A 15,550-nucleotide genomic window follows, 5' to 3' on the forward strand; every position below is an offset into this window, starting at 1 on the left:
AAATGCTCCCAAAATAGAGAACCTTGTAAAGAAGTTATTTAATAATACAAATAGTTCACAGCTCTAACGATTTGTATCTCACAATGGTAGATTGTTTCAAGGCTGGATTCATCTGTATTACAGATGCGGAGGACTATGCAGCCACACTTCCTCCTAAAACCTTAAATATGCAACACACTAGGCAGAGCTAATAAGGATCAGGGCTAGAGCTCCTTTAGTGCCCCAGCTTCCACAGTAAATCCGTGTTTTACATGTATTAACAATTAAACTTTCATGCCACCTTTGCATGAAGTGCTGTAGGTTTGGGCTAAATAGCTGCCCTTTGCTCTGTCCTCAGGCACAGCCACCGGTGGGTCAGAATGATGCAGCTGTTTAACATCGCACCAGTTTAAGACAGAAGTAAGGGGGAAAACTCTCCCGAGAAGCGAGGGTTAAGCACAGCCCTGCTCTGACTTAAACGTGACAAAGTTTCCTGACTAATAATGATTTAATGAGATGTGACAGAAAGACCCCAAAAGAGAGAATTTACAGCAAGTCTTGGCAATTGAAAAGATTACAATACATTAGAAACAAGACAGCAACATTATTCTTGAGTCACTCAGACACAAGCACACCAGCTATTCATTCATCACTACTAACAAGTTGCCAGAGTATTGCCAGGAGATCTATAAGTCATGAAAAAACACGCACAAGATTGTTATCTACAAACTTACATGGTAAGGGTCAGGGATAAAAACAAAGGATTTTGTAAAAACAACAGAGCCAGGATTTGTTTTATTTTTCTTTGGGTTCCTAAATACTTAGAGTGCATTTAGATTATATTTTCATGCTCTTCACAAGCAGAAATATTGATTTACACAGTGGATTTCTTAATTGAGAACTAAGATTTTCAGGGAACCCTTAAACTGCTAATTAAAACACTTAATAGGGTATTAGTATGCTTGGAAATGTTTGGGGATGTTGCAGTTGACTTAATCCGAGATGAAACTACAAGAGTAATTTTCTCTTTCCTAAGCAGGACTAAGAACTGGGTGCACAATAACTGCCAGCAGTGCTCCTGCTCTAGAAATAGTTTTGAAAATAAGTCAAAAAGGGGTATAACGGCAGCCTGATATCAGAGACAATTATTGAAAAAAAGAACAATGAAAAATGTTTTGGTTTTGTTGTGATTTCTAAACTTCTCAGGAGTTCCACTGTCCTAAGAAGATTTTTGCTGTGAAATAGTCTATTTTTGCACAAAGGAATCAAACTTCTTCAAAATACAGTTTTGTTTTAAGCCTGTGAGAGACAACAGGAACACCTCTTATTGTATTTTAAGAAATCCTTCACTCCTAGTTGATAGAGTACTTACTAGCATCCTGCAATCCAGTTCTCAGCACATCTCACTGTGGATCTATTTTTTTAATGCATTATGTTAGAGGATGGGATAAAGCATCATTTGCAATGGTCCTGGACCTGAAATGAGTTATGAGCCTACAGCTGAGCAAAAGGAACTGCTATTATCTCAGGTGACACGACTAAAACCAAAGTTTCTACACCTGTAAACTGTAGTGTAGAGTGTCAAGACCAAAATAGCTGCTAGCTACCTAAATTGCTGCCAGAGGAAACTAAAGGTCAGCTCTGCACTCCTGCTAGTGTTCCCTGAGGAAGATTTGGGGGAACTTTTGCGCACCCAGGATTGAGAATACTCATCCAGGATGTGCTCCATTGAAGAGTGGATGGTCCCACCTCACTACACAGCCTCATAACATCTTTTGGGGAAGAAAGCCAGTTTGAGTGGAGGGCACTGGACTCTCATGACAAAAGTCTCAGTAGTTGGCATGAGCATACCTTTCCTTTCTGAACACTGCCACCACTACTGCACAAAACTGAAAGCAGAAAAACAATAATCAGTATTTCAGCCCGTATCTTACCTCTCAATGCTACATTATAGATCTTTTGCCTAAACTGGACATCACTAGGACACATTCTGTACTCACATACAGCTCCTACAGGCACTGACATATCCTGGTGGGTATAATATAGAAAACACTAGCAATGGGCAACAAATGAGAGCTCTGCTCACAGTTCACTTGTATTTCACACTTGGCCATTGCTTTTTCAGTAGTGGCTGCACAACAGTAACATCACACAAATGTTTACAAACTGTACATATATCACTTATGTTCAAACAGTGAAATACTTGCTCATAGCCCTGAGAGTCCACTCTCACCTCCAAATACAAACTGGTCATTTTTCACAAGCTCCCACCTGCTTTCCCAGGTTTTTTTCTAAATGGTGGAAAGTGAAAGTCAAAAAGGGAAGCAATGCAAATGTAAACAGCAAATGCTACTTATAAAAGCCTCAAATCACTCAGTGGTGTATTACCTTTAAATGTCATTTTCATTACTTGGCATCAACTGGGATACAGATGGCTGCTCAGAGTTACCGGCTTCAAAAACTAGGTCGATGGTGACACAGATATAAAATAAAAATGCTGGGTTTCACCCACCAAAACCATCCAAATAGCAGCAGCCCAAAGGACAAAATAATGTTCCAAAAACTCATTAATCACAGACTCCACAGGTGTGGTTACACTGCAGAGTAACCAAACTAGTTAGTAGGGCAGAGAGGACTCAGAGACTGTATTATAGATACACACTCACTACTTTTCACCAGAATCTAGTAATTCCTATGGGAGTTAATCCCTCTGCATGACATTACAACACACACAGTCAATAGCTTTTCAGCATTTATGATTTAGTTAGTTTTTTTTTTTTTTAACACTATATGGATGAAAGGCAGTATTAAGCAACTACTACTGTACTAAGTTTTACATACATGCCACAGGTCAGAGATAGAGGCTTCAGTTTTTATTCAGTCCCTGATCTCATACAAAGTGTTTTGCATGCAAAACAACTTACCAAGGTTTCCTTTAGCTCACAGTTTGTTTGTTTGTTTTTAAGATTGTTTTCCCAGTTCACTGCAATATAAACAGCTGCAATGAGTAAGATGTTTTGCTGTAGTGTGGAATGGAAACAATCAGCTGTACACAGGGGGAAAAGAAAGCAGGGTTGCCAAGAATTACCACAAATTATTAATGTCACCAAATGCTTTGCACTGTGAAACCACAGCCACACTTCTGGTGACACAAATCTTCATTGGGAGTTTTGACCAAATAAGGTTACAGGACTCATCTCTAGTAAAATATATGACTGCAGATCTTTCAGTCAGAACAATCAATCGTATTTCAAAGTCCTATTAAAAAATAAAACAAATTTTACTTGAGCAAGGTTGCCAATTGATACCATGCTGTAAGCACTTGTTTCTCTACATCACTAGTATCCAAACTCCTTGAACCTATACAAATTTTTTTAAATAATGTCATATACTATATTGCAAAAAACTGAGACATGTTTTCAGAGTCTCATTCAAGGCTATACCAGCCTAGGTAAACACACAGGACTTTTAGTGTTACTGTTTAATATGCTTCCTCAAGCCAGATGAACTTCATTTAGCATTGCTCACAGATTATCAGTGATCCCTGGACCACAGATCAGGAACTACTCAATCAGTTAAAAGGAAAATACTGTGCATGCTATCAATCCTCCATTAGCAAAGGCTGGATTTAAGAAGATGTGATTTAACCATCCCACAGTGAAAAACACAAAGTTTTCCATTACATTTATATCCTCCTCCTAATGTCTAAATTTCATTTTTGTAAGATAATGCTAAACATACTACATTTCTATTGCATAATTACGTATGTTTCAAATTAGCTTCATTTTTGTTTTATATTGGTTTTCCTGCTGTGTTCTGTATAAATACCTGGCTAATGCATGCAGCTTTTATTTGTGCTCTGAAGCAATGATATCAGAAGTGCATCTCTTGCAAAGTTAAAGGTAATCAGGAAGGGCTGAGAACCTCCAGAACAACAGACCCCAGAGACCAAGGCCACAGGTTTACACTTTACAGCCATTGGCATCTAGCATCACACTGCTGCCAGGGCAGGAGATGCTGCCTTCCCCCCGTTCTTTCTTACCCCCAATATTGGCCTGCCCCTTCCTTGCTGCATCTCTGGTACTGGTCATCCTTGCTAAGTTGATTCATTTTGCTAACTGGGCAGAAACTGTTCAGAGTTTTTGTTTAGTTTTCTGCTATTTATTGAGCTAAGTCAGCTCAGAGCAGAACTAGGTGAATACAAGACTCAGTGTGCACAACCAGGGCAGGACATGCACTGCTCAGCAGCACCAAGCCATTAGCACAGGTCATGCTGTGAAACAGAAATTCACTCCAGGCCAGTTTACCTTCTCTCCACATTAGTCCTGTGCCTAGCTTCCTTAGAGTATAAAAAGGAGTCTGGGCATGAAACAAAACACCCCATTAGGGTCTATTCCTCTGATCTGCAATCACCTACACTAATTGTGGAAGGTGTGTCCTTGGTAGTACTGTAACCACAATAGGAATGTTTACCTGACATACACTCAGACAGTAAGAATAAGACTTCTTATAAACCTGGTTTTCAGTCTGATATTGATTCCACTCAAATCAACAGCAAAATTCTTTAAGCTCCATAGAGTTTTTTTTTTTCCTGAAAGAGCATAAAAAAGAAATAGGACATACCATTTTGGGAATGTTACAATTATCTGTGAAAAAGTAAAACTGGAAAGCAAAAAACTAGAATTTTAATGTGACTTGTCACTGCCTTTAGCAAATGTCTTCAGGAATCACAGTTGTAACTAAGTATTAAAAAGAAACAGTAGTACAGGATGCAAACAAACAATCCCCAGGAAACTGTGATCTATTTGTTTCTCTTCTCAGCACCATAAAAAGTGAGAGAAGTGAAAAAAGAGGGATGTTATGGGTCCCCTGGGACAAGGATCCAGCTGAAGAGCAGAAACGCCAGCTGCCAGCTGCTTTTGTCATCAGGTATATGCACTTCTGGGCGCTTTAAAAAGTAAATAAATAAAGAGGCTTCTGGTGGTATGTTGATACAATTACACAGCAAAGGCTCAGGCAGGCTCTCTGCTTTCTCTCACAACACTCAAGTACAATGGTGCCTTTATTACAGGGAGGCTAAATAAATAATGTAGCAATTAGATGTTATAAAGAAAAGAAGCATTACATGATTAAGTTCCAAATACAGAATAGGGTAGCTTTTCCACTCTCCCAAATAAACAAGCAAATATGCAGCTAAGAAAGCCACAGACTCTGCCAGCAGGTGGAGGTTTTCGTTTGTTTTGTTTTTAAAGGCAAAAAATATACAGGATAAGAGTTATAGAACATGAAGGTCCAAGTATGAAATCTAGTTCAGTTTAAGATAGTGATTGATAACAGATACTTCTTTCTATGTTTATTACAGAGGAGCTAAGTACATAAAACTATCAGGATCTACATTATTGCCTCTGAATGCCTTTTGAAAACTAAAGCCTTTTGAAGAAAATTTGACTTGAAAAGCAATTTGAGCAGACCTTTTTGTTAGTAAAAGCAATATCATTCTAATACTGAAACTCTAAAATGAGTTTCAGAGGTCCCCAAGCAAACCCAGCTCATTAACCTCTTGACTGCATGTGTGTCTTCACATTTTGGTAAGCATTCATTTTGCTGATATGACAGTTAATTATTTAAAACTTGGAGTCTCCCTGAGCTTCAGAAGCCATTGGAATAACAGAAAATATAAGAAATCCTTTCCCCATTTTTCATCTCTTTGGAGTCTTAATATATTGAGAATAGTATTATAGGAAGCACAAATTTTCTTTTCTACAAAACATTTTTGTTAGTAAAGACCTTATCCCACAATCTACATACAATGGAAATTTTACAACTTTTGTGAGAGTTTTAGCTATGGAGAAACTCAGGAACTAGCTTCAAGATGCTGTTCAACTGGTAAAGTTCTAAGTAAAGAAGTTAAACAGCAATACCTTAGCAGGAAAACAGGAAGCATAGACCACATCTGTTCTGGAAATTCCTACAATTAGATATAAAAAAAAAAAGCTATAACTGGTCACTGCATTTTTAAACTGATTGTTTATATTAAAAGCAGCAATTTTCCTGCATAGGTAACCTAAAATTCTATTACAATCTCATCTAATGGCTGATAGCCTACTAAATAAGTTTCACTAACCTGCAAAGTGTTTCCTTTTTATCTGATATGATCAAATCCTTCTTGTTTTATCAGTCTCTTATGTAATTTAGGCAATATTTCCAGTGAGTACCTGAAAAAATTACTTTCAAAGTTAAAAAAATAAAAATGTTGCTTTGATCTTAATAACATTTCTCAGATGTAGAGCTGAAGAAAGCCATTTAATAGATTTGGGGCTACATGGTAATTTATCCACATTCATACATTAAGTTAATGGCAAAAGCAGGAAGAGAATAAATCTCTTTTCCAGTTCCCTGCTCTATTCACTAGATCAGATTTTCTGCACAAGATAATCATGCTATCTGCAAGCTTCGTGGGAGCATTTTCAAAGGTCAGTTCAGGTTATGTATTCACATCCTTAAACTCAAGAGCCCTAAGACTACACATACAAGCTCGTATTCTATCACTGTGCTAGAAAAGCTTCTGCTGACCCTACTGAAATTGTAAAAATGCCATCTATGACACCTTTAAATACCATAGAAGTACTTCTAAAAACCAGGTCACTTACTTAAATTCATGTTAAGGCACATAGTATCTCTAAGCATTGGAAGAAGAATTTCTGTATGGCCCCTACATTCAACTGTGAGAGATCTGCCATTTGGAAAATGCGAACAACTGGTGCAAATGGAAGGGCAGGGAAGGAACAGATACGTCACCGCATCATTCGCACCCGTGTCATTCTAGCTTGATTGGGGTTCTGCATCTGTCTGCTGCATGCAAATGCTCAGCCTTCACTGGCAAATAACATATGGCAGAAACAGTAGCTGAGCTGCCTGAACAAAATACTGCTTACAGAGAAAATAACACACTCCAGTTAAAACAACTTATTTCAGCCAAAGTTTTGCAAGGAATTCTCATGAGATTGTGACTGGGAACTTGAAATTTCACTCCAGTAGCATTGTCAGACAATAGGAACCTTTTGAGGCCAAGATCTGGTAGGAATAGATTTTTAGCAGTCCTATCATAGATATTTTCCTATGTCAACTTAATCAATTGAGTAGAAATTGCTTCAATTCATATTGAAATCACTTTTTCAGCTTTTCTGAAAAAACTTAAAAGCATAATTTTCTTTTGTGCCAAATAAAAAGTTTTATTTCACCCAAAATTATTTTTCATTTCCAGGATATGCAAAACTATCCACGAAACACCTAGATTTGCCAGCAGTATAGCTGAACAGCATGTAAACTATCAAAGACTGCAAAATGCACCTGAAAGTAGCACACTTCTTGGGCAGTAAGCTCATACTGAGGTCTTCTAGGAGCACTGGAGGTAGCTAAAGCAGCAGACACCTTGAGGGCAGTACTTTTTTCCCCATGGATCTTACAGTTAAATTATCTTAATTTCTTGTATGAATGATCTTCAGCAGGAGGGAGAGATGAAAAAACAAATGGAGGAGGCATGGGCAGGTGCAAACTGAATGTTTGCCACAAGCACAAAGATCACACTGTCTGAATTAGACAAAAAAAATAATAGTATGAACTCACCTGATATGGAGCTGGAAGGACCCCTGAATGCACAAATCTAAGTTGGAGTATGTGCATACTGCTATGAGACTCAGTGGAACAAAAGTTCCCAACACAAGCCAAGCTGTTACTGTTTGAAACTCTCAATCAGCATTCAAGAGACAAGACTTTCAGCTTACAGAGCTGGGGTACGACATTGTCCATCGCTGTGGTTCAGAGCATGCCCCAGGTTCTAGAGCTTGCACAAGTCTCCCTTATCAGAGCTAGCTGGTAGTGAAAATACTGCTTCCTTAAAAGATTTGAGCACACAAATTGTTAAACAGAGCACTTTAGAAAAATGAGGCACTGGTCATTTCTCAGAACAACACTGATGGTGCCAGTGATATTAAAAAAAAAAGAGTATTAAATTGTTAATGCTTGGTTTTCTGCAATATCTGATACAAAGCCAAGTCATTCCTGATTCTTGTACAAAGTCTTGTAAAAAATGGCTTGTGATATTTTAGATACCAGAACATTCAATTTCAGCAATATAGAACATGGTGTGACTGTTGCAAAGATAGAACAGTAAAAATCCAGACATTAGCTTTGCAGTAATTCATAAAAGTATGACAGATGCTGTGCTCACAAACCCTTAAATTTTAACAGACTCCAAGATTATCTCAAAACTCAGCTCAGACAGTACATCTACAAAGGTATTTGTTCTAGAGCTCCTGGAAAGTTTGTTGACAATTTTAAAATAAACATTTGCAACAATGTATTAGTAAATCTTTTCAGAGCAACAAAATATTGCCTTTTTGATATTTATTATCAGAAAAAAAAAATAATGAGAAACACCTTCTTTAAAGCAGGACTGAAAATTTTTAGATACAGGCTCAGTTTGTAGCCCAATACATAAATACTCCTAGACAGATGCATAGCAAGAACCTGTTATTTTCAAATTCTAATCATACTTCCTCCCTGTTCTTGAAGCTAAGAAAAGGTATAATAAATGTAGGACCTGGTACATAAACGTCCACAATCCAGAAAATAAATTTATTCCCATGCTCAGAACAATACATGGTTTTAGCAATGTTAAAAAAATATTGATAATCTTTATGACACCATAGCTTTTGTGCTTTAGAGTTTGGACTTAAAATCAGATAAAGAACAGTTTTTGTGTCAGGTACTTTTTTGGTGCATCTGTGAAATCTAAATATTTTAAATTTTTGATCAAATTTAAAACTCTGAATAATAAGTTGGGATATATTCAGTGGACATTTAACATCTTATCACCATGCAGTCAATCCTCAGTTTACAAGGCTGTTCCTGGAATCCAGTCAAAGTGCAGCATCACCCACCGATACCAAAACCGAAACCAGAGCACTGCTCTCAGCTGGGCTCTGATCTCCACTCTCTCTGGATCACAAACAGGTCAAATTCAAAAGACAAGAGTCTTTTAAGAGTCTCTTTAAGAGTCTATTATAATAAGACTGAATGCTGAAATGAAAGCAGAGTGTTGAGGCAGGACTGATGGGCCAAGGAGGGAAACTGTTATGACTATCCTAGCAAGGAAGCTTGAAATAGAAGTAAAGGAAATAAACCAAGGGAAAGAAAAAAACAATTAAAAACCAAGAAACATTGATTTGGAAGAGGAAGACAATGACAACAAATATCAGGTGGAAACCAGGCAAGTCTGAACTTGTCTTAAGAAAGAGTTTGGTGTTTGGTGTTAGTAGAAAGACAAGGAAGAAATGTGGCAAAGGCAGCCAGCAGGAGAACAGGGGCTGTCCAGGCAAAAAGGACACATCTAAAAGAGCAAGGTACAAAATAAAATGAAATCAATAAAAACAAGAAGAGTATTAAATCTTGATTCAGTGATGAAGGAAAGCTATCTTGCTAAGCAGCCCTAAATCTTTGCTCAAAAGTGCTGAAATGAGTTGGTCACTATTAATAACCAATACCACACTAAACACTCACCCTGAAATAGAGAATATAGCTTAGATTTGGCTAAATTATGGGTCTTTAGATTGTCTGAGTCTGATATACTTCATTCAAGGATACTTAAAGGCCTGGCTAAAGCAGCCTCAGAACTGTTACTGGTTATCTTTGAGGGCTGCTGGAAGGTTGGTGACAGATAAGACAGGAAAAAGGCAGATAAAATGCCTGTTAAACGGGGAAAAGCTGGAAAGAGTTGGGGGAGGGGGAAGGATCAGGTTGGCCTAACTTTGATTTAACACAGTTTATCATTGACAAATTCATATTAATTATTAATTTACAGTTGCTTACAAATAGTTCGTTACTTACATTTGTTTACTTTACATATTTCCTACATTTTATACATTGCATAGTAGATGTTTTCAAACACTTTTTATATTATTATAGAGTAGCTTGAGAGTATTCCTTTTTTGACCCATTCCTCTATTACTCATTACCTTCTAAGGTTAGTTCTTTCAATAGAGACCAAGAAGTTTTGGGAGCTAGGAACCAACAGAACAGACGAAGGCCCTCGTTAGATCCCCGGCGAACTTGGCTAGCAGTGCAGGTCATTTAACATAAAGACAAGAGGAGAGAGGGGGACACATTTTACCCTGCATCCTGCATTTTGCCTAAACTCACTCCTTTTCAGACAGGGAGAAAGACTGCATTTATATTTATATAATAATGCCTGTGACAGCAAGCACCGGAACCCCATTAATTTGCATGTGAAAAACTAAGTCTCTTGTTCTGAGACATATGGTCTAGGAACACCCATGCATACACCAAGGACAGAAAATACAAATCCTACACCACATGTAATGGTGCAGAGGACCATACTTAGTCTTTGCATTGTATGATAGTAGGAACACAAAACCTACTGAATCAGCAGAAACTTTGTTCTCAATACGGTGAAACTGAATTCACTTCCAGGTCATGCTATCAGACATTCATTCTCACACCTCAGTATCTGGAATTACTCAGTGTCAATAATATAAAACTTCAAGCCATAAAGTTACAACTCTGCTGATAGTCAAGAGTCTTCCAGGTCAAATGTGTTGTCAGGCTGCTTTTGGAATATTTAACAAATTTATTCACTTTGAAACATGCATACTTTTACATAGCCATATTAAACATTGCTGTGATTCTTTAAGGAGTTATTCCAGGCCCACTGAAGTAAATGACAGATTTACATTGATTTCAGTGGTTTTTGAATTGGGCCTAAACCAGATGTAAAGAAATGAGGAGGAAATATCCAAAGCAATTTCTTTTGCATGCCTTTGAGACAAATGTACCCCTATTTTCAAAAAAGTTTACATTTGCTTGTTTGTCTGTGCAAATGGTGCAGTGAAAAATGAGCAAAATGTTCTGCTGAAGTGAAGCAGGATGGTAGCCAATGCACACAGGACTCCTTAATCGTAAAGCACACTGCTACTGTAATCGGTGCAAGGCACTGGGACTGCCTTCCAGGCAGCCAGCACTTCCTTGGCATAAGCAGCAGAAACCTAGGTCACTGGAATATTCTGCAAGACACCTGGGAAAATGGCAAGTTTATATTACAGTACCAAAGATGAAAACCTAAATAAAAGATTAAATAAAATTTATGAGGTATACTCAAACCTGACATCAATGATATTTCTAAACCAGATTTTCAATGGCAAGCAACTTTAAGTAAAACCTGATTTTAACAACTATGATTGGGAGAACATTATAAACAGAACTGATTATGATTAGTTTTTTCCCCTCCTCTCCTCTTTTAGTTCAGTCTATTAAAATAATACTTGTGTAAAACCATGTTAAAAGAACATTCACAGCACTCCTATTCCACTTCTGTGTCTGCCCCACCCTTCATTTCTTTAACAAACTAATTTTCACTGCTTTGTGCCATCCAGCCTCCCACCAAGTCACCACAGTGAGCCCAGTCAGAGCCAATACCCTGCTCCAAAGTGGCCTAAGACAACTGGAAGGACCCATAACCGTGAACCTGCATGTTATCTGAACCACGTTCGTTTATTCTTTGGGACTGCCACACAACTAGACCCGCTGTGAATGGAAGTTCTTGGAGATTCCAGTACGTTAAGGACAGAACCTTCAGACATTCAGAGTTACTAAAAATCAAAGCATGTGCATTTTCCCAAGGCTTATTACTTGGCCAGACTTCGGATAATTTTCAGAGGGAACAACTAAAGGCACATCCCTGATGAAAATTCATGCAAAACAAAATTTAGTTCCCTTTTTGAAAGCGTGGGAAATTAAGCTGTTCAAAGAAAGGTCAGAACTTTTGAAAGCAGGCAAAACCTTTTTTTGTCATTAAACTTGTTCTTAGAAATGTAGGATTCATTTTGTCCGTTTCCCCAAAATTCTGAGCAGAGCAAACAAGCAGAAGGCAAATTCTTAGATGAAACTTTACCAAGCCAGAAGAAGGAAAAGCGTGTTGTAACCAAAAGCACCAAACACTTGCAATGTCAAGGGAGTCATTCATTCTTTAACTTTGAGCCAAAACTGTATATTCATGGGCTATGCCTGGCTTGGAGGGCAGGTACCTTCAGGGGCTCCATCTTACCCAGGGAAATGACTGTCCAGACCGTTCTCACCCCAGGAAACTCAGCGGCTTGTGCCACAACGCTCACTGACCTGCTTGCCAAGGTTGCTTTCCCTGGATGCTCAGATGTAGTTCTCAGTTTTCACAGTTCATCCTCCACTGTACAGAGAGGCAGCAGGACCACTTGCAGATTGAATAGCACTGCTAAGTAGGAATCCAGCCCCCTGCATGCTTGGGCACGTACCTTAACGCTAAATAAGACCAAACGAGACAGTATCAGATCGCAAAACCCTCATAGGCAAATTCATAAATCAGTATTTTCTCTCACCATTTGTAAATAAATGAGAAATCTTTTGAGCATCTTTTTTTCCACTTGAAAATACATTTTTAAGTCAAAAGCTTCTATTCTGGTTAACATAGACCTGTTTTCTAAGAGTACACTCAAATTATTTTTCAAGTTTTCACTTGAAAATATTTAAAACTTTCACTGTTAAGTGCACACCATTTGGAAACATTTCTGCTTTTTAAATAACACCAAGTCATTAATCTTTCGCAAAATGCAAAGCACACAGATGAAATTAGAAATTATTTGGAATGTATTTCTTCACTGAAATATATTCAGTTTCCAGTTGATGCTGCTTCATTCCTGACATTAAATGCTCCTAAGGAGACTTATTTCTGAGAGAAGAATCCTATTAACAAATCTCTGTACAACAGAAAAAGCGTCCAGGCAACTAGTACCCCTTATGATTCCTGAAGAAAATAATTACGTAGCTCATTTAAATGAATAGTAGGATTCAAAAACTACCACTGAAGACAGCATAAATATAAAGCCACACTGTAACACATCAAAGTTATTTTTGTCCTGTAACTCCAGCACATTCTAAACTGTGAAAGGATTCTTTTTACCACTGGAACAGTATCACGTTAGATAAAGTCATTTTTAAAATCTCTCCTGTTAGCAGACAATAGCACATTACCCAGCAGTATACCTTTCTTTTAATACCATAAGAATGATTAAAAGCAAAGTATCTAAGAAACACCACAAGAAAACTCTTACTTTATCAGACACGACTGTCTAAGACAGGAAACGAGGGCTGCATTATATAGACTACATTAATTTCACATAGTAATTCAAATAACAGTTTTTTTGAAAATGCCTCTTTATAAGTTTTTCAAACATCTTAAAGGCCCATTGAACTTTAAATTGCTTTGCTGCATTCAGATGATCTCCCCTTCCTCCCCCTCCGACATTCCTAAATTCATCACCTCCGTAAATCTCTATTCACCTCCTGAAGGCAAATTACTTCCAGCCGGGCTCGCACGCTCGCAGCGCTGAACGCGGAGCCGCGCAGTTCACGCGGCCCAGCTCGTCCGCGGCCGCAGCCCGGCGCCCCGGGCCGCAGCGACCGCCGAGCGCGTACCTGAAGCTCCGCGCCGCGGCCGCTCCGCACCCTCCCTGCGGCCGCCGCCGCTCCGCGCGGCCGCCGCATCTTCCCCGGCGGCGCAACTGCCGCGGGCTCCGCGGCCGCGCGAGCTGGCGCGGCCCGCCGAGGAGGCCGGCGCGGCGCGGCGCGGCTCGGCTTGGCTCTGCCCTGCCCCGGGGGAGGCGCCGGGGAGGGGTTTGGCTAATAGCCCCGCTACTCCGGCCTCCGCGGCGCGGAGCTCTCGCCGCCGAAGGGGGAAGAAGCGGCCCGCGGAGCGCCCGCGCCTCGGCCCCGCGGGCAGCGGCTCGGGGGCTGCCGCGCCGGGCGCGCCGTGCTGCGGCCCCGAGGCGGAGCGCTGGCAGGGCTCTGCCGGGAGGCTTCAGGGGCTCAGGTGCAGCCCCGGTTACGATTTAACCTTTTTCTTACTCAGGGTCACATAAGGACATGCATCTTAACCATCCGCAGGATAACGCAAAATAACCAAAAACACAGCAAAACAAAACAAGTTTTCCAATTCTTACCTTATAGCCATGACCACATCCTGTGGCAGAGCTGATGAAAGAACAGCCAAAACTATTATTATACGTGCGCTTCTGGAGGAAAAAAAAAATCAGTTGTGGTATGCTGCAGTTTATCCACCCTGTCTGCTGTTTCAGGTGAGCAGCTCACTCCCCATTTTCCCAGGTTTTTATTCTTCAGGGCTTATTTTCCTCATCAGCCTGCAAATGAGAATTTGCTAGATAGGAAAATACAAGAAAGAAGAAAGATAATAACAAGCCTAACAAACTTATGAAGTTCTCAACTTGCTACACAAGAACAGCAAGGCAAGAAGAGTTATGTCCAGTGAAAGACACCATTTTTCTAGTTTTTTAGCACTTTTTCCAAGCTTTTCCATTTTATTCCTTCCCTCTGAAAAGGAGGAAGAGGCATAACTCTTGCAAAACTATCTGCACATTTAACAACGGAGGGGGGGGAGAAAAAAGGCTTAATGCTACTCACTCTACTCATTAGATAAAGATTCAGCTTTTCACTAAGTTTTTCTAGAGAACTATGGTATCTAATATGCATCCAATTGTCGTATTGTATGATCACACATTATGCCTAAGCTGAGCTAACCATGAGATGCTGTTAAAAGCAGCAGAGTTATTGACTCACACCCTCTCTTTCTTTAATAAAAGGGACATATTTGGTAGCCCCACAACTTTATATTGAGTAGGCAGCTGGGAATGAGTCAGTACAGCTCACAGAGCAGGTGAAAACTATTCCATTAGTGCAAGGAAACAGGCAAGAGCATATGGCCAAAGGCAAAGAGGAGGAAGCAAAAAAGCATACATGCTAGAAATAGTCCTAGGTTGGATTGGATTGAATGTATTGTGAAACTTGACCTTAAAGTCACATTTTGTGGATACGTGTGTAGCATCTCCCCATAACAGAGCCAACATGTGCAAGCTAATGATAAGTCAGTTGATTAACTTCAGAAAGTTTTATTTTAATAAAAATTCTAATATATTAAAAGAATATCTTGTTCAGGTACCATATGGCCAGTCATGTTTGCAAGTATGCACAAAACTTCTCTTCTTAGCTTATCGGTTGTGCTGATCAAAAGCTTATACATACAATGGCCTTTCAAAGGCCTGTGTAAAATGAGTCCATATGATGGTTTTCACTCTTTGCAGGTAGTGCATACTGCATGCTTAAATTTTGTATTTTTGCTAATATAGAGAATATTAGCTAATAATATTAGCTATTAATAATAGCTAAGAATATTAGCTAATAATAGGAGCCATGCAGCCTATAAATAATGTAAATGGAAGTATCCCTCTAACATAGGGTCCCTCCAGGAACCTTGCACTGCTTCCTGCTGTTTTCTGCAGCTGCCATTATTTCTTTTCAGAGAATGAGCTCTCATTTTCTTTTAAAGAGTTTCATATTACAACAAGGAGAAACCTACTAGATTCCATACAATATTTGCTTAGCAGGCTAAAATTCTGAGTGACATACTTTAACACTGAATAACTACATTCTTCCCCAGTCATCACAGATG

General features: G+C 39.2%; 1 protein-coding gene across 3 annotated transcripts in view; it reads right to left on the minus strand.

The window, feature by feature from the left end:
- Positions 1–13,613, minus strand: part of SHROOM1 (shroom family member 1) — a 42,573-nt gene extending 28,960 nt beyond the window's left edge. For 2 of the 3 annotated variants that reach the window (XM_062587635.1, XM_062587631.1), the window contains exons 1-2: positions 13,504–13,613; positions 12,172–12,330 (exon numbers count right to left, since the gene is read on the minus strand). The gene's annotated coding sequence lies outside the window, so the exon portion shown is untranslated. The remainder of the gene's footprint in view (positions 1–12,171; positions 12,331–13,503) is intronic. The other variant, XM_062587632.1, reaches the window with a different exon arrangement.
- Between the last annotated feature and the right edge of the window lie 1,937 nt (positions 13,614–15,550).

The sequence above is a fragment of the Rhea pennata genome, chromosome 14 (assembly GCF_028389875.1).
Source record: "Rhea pennata isolate bPtePen1 chromosome 14, bPtePen1.pri, whole genome shotgun sequence".
NCBI lineage: Eukaryota > Metazoa > Chordata > Aves > Rheiformes > Rheidae > Rhea > Rhea pennata.